Here is a 3,764-nt window from a genome sequence, read left to right as displayed (position 1 = left end):
GGGGGGGGGGTTGGGGGGTTAATTTAGGTGTTTCATATATTGTGTTAGCTAGCTAATTAATAGAGAGAAGTGTCCTCTCTTATCTCCGTGCTTGGTCGATGCTACGTACTATATACGTATGGAGAGGACTAGACACGCTAGCTAGTAATCAAATGAAGGAAACAGAAGATCGTCATGAACATATGCATACAGAGAGAAGTGATATCGACCACCTCTCCTTCTCCGAGAGATTGGTCGAACAACAAGTTCTCGTATATCTATCCGACACTACCGGCTACATATATACAATAATTATCTCTTACAATACAATCTCCTAATTAAATTGTAAGAACACAGGGTCCACATAGTATTCTCCGTTTTCAGCGATCACGTGGTCAAGGAAGAATGCCACCAATTCCTCTTGAATTGCTCGCATACGATCTGGTGCTAGGAGTTCATCCCGCTTCCGAAACATCTAATTTGAAGAAGGGGGTCAATACATATATATATATATATATATGAATAAATGAAACTCAACACAAATGATGGTAATAAAATAAAATTGTGAATATTATTGCTTACGCACTTCATATTGTTCGTCAGAGTAGCCCCGCTCACAGGTCGTGTAGCGGATGGACTCGCAAACGTAGTATCCACAGTAATTATTCCCGGGTTCCTGCCACAACCACTTTATAAGAAATAGAGGTCAATCAAACTGATAAGCAAGCATGCTAAATGGTATTGATGAAACTAGCGCTTGAATCACTAGGAGATGCGCGGAACATGCTACTATAGTACTTACTTTCGGGTGTTTAAATTGCAGCTTCTTCGGCAGTCCCGGAGCTTTTGTGGTGAATTTTCTCCAAACCCTGCCAGACAAAGAAAACAATTACTTGATATCAAGAAATGAACAAAGTTGCTGATATGGTGGATAATGATCGATTTAACTTACTTCTCGAGCATTTGAGTCATGTTCGCATAGTCCTGGGGATCTTTTCGTCTCGAGTCTAAGACGGTTACTACTCCCTGCTCAAGCTTAATCTCTAGGAGAATATAGTGGAAGTTGCGCATGCATGCATAAGTCATCAATTACATTACCATAACCTGGACTAATAAGGGAAACCGAATATGCACAAGACAGTAACACTCACTTGAAGTTGTAAGGAAAGAGTATTATATCTTTGTTTTGATTTAATACCAACGATCGTAGCACGTTGGCCTCGGCTTCTTTGGCATGTTTTTCAACCGTATATGCATCTATGAGATTTGTGTTAATGAACCCAATATCACCGATTTGTCTTTTCTTCAATTCGGCGATCTTCAATCTGCATAATATAGTGAGGATAATTATAAATACATGCAATGAAAGAGCTGACCTATATAGAGAGACTTAATGACAGAAGTAGTACTACTTACAGACAGTAGCAAGTGATCGTTGTTTTATCGAGGGCCTTTTGATTGTAAAACTGGAAGAAATCCTCAAATGGAACATTTAGCAGTTCATTTCCAACGAGGTCATGCTCCGGTTTAACTCTCAGCGTCAAAGTACTCATCCCATCAGACTCTCTGCAGGTATTCATGTACCAATCATGTAATCTTCGCATCATCGTTGTTAGAGATCTTTCATCTTTGACGAGAGGCTTCCCGTAATGGTATTTGTGTTCGTTCACCTCCATGATTTCATAATGTACATCGTCGGGCAGGTAATCTCCAAGATTGCTATAACCGGCCACCATCCTCGGATCATTAGCGACGATGTCTTTTGACACCTTGAGCGGGGGGCACGATTGGTTCGCTTGTTCGCCGAGCTGGGTAATTTTTTCCCAGCTCGTCGTTCTTTTAACCTTTGATCACTGACAGTACTTCCCGACCGCTCCGCTTCGGCATATGTCTTTGCAAGAATGCGCTCATAGTTGCCTCTCGGCGGAGACTTTGGTGGTTTTGTAAGGGCAGCCAGAGTGCGCTTTGCTTTCACCGGATCTACCTTCTCCTCCGGAGGTGGATGTTTCTTTGCTTTCACCCCTTCAAAGAAGTTTGTCACTTCGGCTCGCATGATCGTCCTGGTTTCCTCCTCGGTCCTCTCGTATGGCAACTTCTCTGGAGTCTTCAGAGAAGGACCGAATCTGTATTGCCTCCCGCCTCTGGCAGCTGTACTGCTAGACGCCGGCAGAGCAGACGGAGCGGCTGCGGCTGTCTTCTTTCCTTGCTTACGAGGCGGAGGAGAAGGACTACGACGCACCGGAGCAGCCGCAGCGGCGACGGGTCTCTTCCGCCCTTGCTGAAGAGGCGGAGAAGGAGGAGGTTGGCTGCTCTGGCGCGCCGGCGCAGGCGGAGAAGGAGGCGGAGTGCCGCCACGCGCCGGAGAAGGAGGCTGAGTGCCCTGATCACTCGCCGGAGGAGGAGGCGGAGTGCCCTTACTCGCCGAAGCCATCCAGTTCAGAAGGTTGATGAGCTCCTTCCGCCATAGGCACGGAGTCTTCAGAGCTAAACCCAGCCGAGTCTCCCCTTCACCTGTAGGGTGGTCAAGCTGGAGGTCCTCAAATCCCTCCATTATTTCATCCACCATCACCCTAGCATATCCTTCTGGAATCGGCCGGCAGTGGTAGGTTGCGCCGGGTTCAGGAGGTAAACAGAGCCAACAGCCGCCTTGACTTTGAAGTTCTGCCATTGCGCCATAAGGTGGCAATGTTGAGACTCCGTGATAGCATCCACGGGGTAGCTAGCAGGAGCCGTCAAGACATGCTCCAGCTGAAGCAACTCGGTGGAAGCCACGCTGCTTCTCCGCTGAGATGGTGGGGTAGCTTCGGGGGTAGTTTCGGCATGTCGATTGCTGTCTCGTTCCTCTAGCCCTTGAACCCTTTCGTGCAGCTTCTGAATTTGGGTCTGCTCCATTTTTTCCTCCTCTCCTGGCTTTTGTAACCGCCTGCGTCCGAAAAACTAGCCTTCCACGGAACGGAGCCTGGCGTGCCTCGTGTCCGTCCAGGGTGCTCAGGATTCCCGAGGGCCATTGTGAGCTCGTCGTTCTCTCTGTCTGGAACGAACGTCCCTTCCTGCGCTGCATCGATATATTGCTGAATCTTCTTGACTGGTATTCTCAAAAGCTCGTTCGTCCAAACGCACCTCCCTGATACAGGGTCCAAGGTTCCGCCAGCCCCGAAGAACCAAGTCCGGCAACGGTCTGTCCAGTTCATTGTCTGTGGTTCGATCCCTTTTTAAAGCAGATCATTCTCAGCCTTGGCCCACTTAGGCCGGGCTTTGAGGTAGCCACCTGACCCCGTGCGATGGTGAAGCTTCTTCTTCGCAGCATTCTTATTGTTTGTCGCTGACATCTTCTTACTCTTTTCCGATGTCTTGTGGGCCACAAATGCGGGCCAGTGATCTCTGATCTTCTCATACCGGCCGATGAATTCTGGTGTCTCTTCTTTGTCGACAAACGTTTTCAGCTCATTCTTCCACCTCTTGAATAGGTCTGCCATCTTCTTAAGAGCATGAGACTTGATTAATTGCTCTTTAACTGGCTTCTCCGGATCCTCCTCTGGCGGTAGGGTGAAATTTGCCTTCAGCTCAGTCCAAAGATCATCTTTCTGCATATCATTGACATAAGACACCTCAGGGTCTTCCTTCTTAGGCTTATACCATTGGTGGATGCTGATCGGGATCTTGTCCCTAACTAGAACCCCGCACTGAGCAGCAAATGCATCCTTTGTCCGGATGGGTTCAATCGGTTGGCCGTCGCGCGCGATTGCTGTGATCTCAAACCTTTCATCCGAGCGCAACTTTCTCTT

This window comes from Triticum aestivum, chromosome 3D (assembly GCF_018294505.1).
Source record: "Triticum aestivum cultivar Chinese Spring chromosome 3D, IWGSC CS RefSeq v2.1, whole genome shotgun sequence".
NCBI classification, from domain to species: domain Eukaryota; kingdom Viridiplantae; phylum Streptophyta; class Magnoliopsida; order Poales; family Poaceae; genus Triticum; species Triticum aestivum.
The sequence above is the reverse complement of the archived record's forward strand: the minus strand, read 5'-3'. Positions refer to the sequence as shown.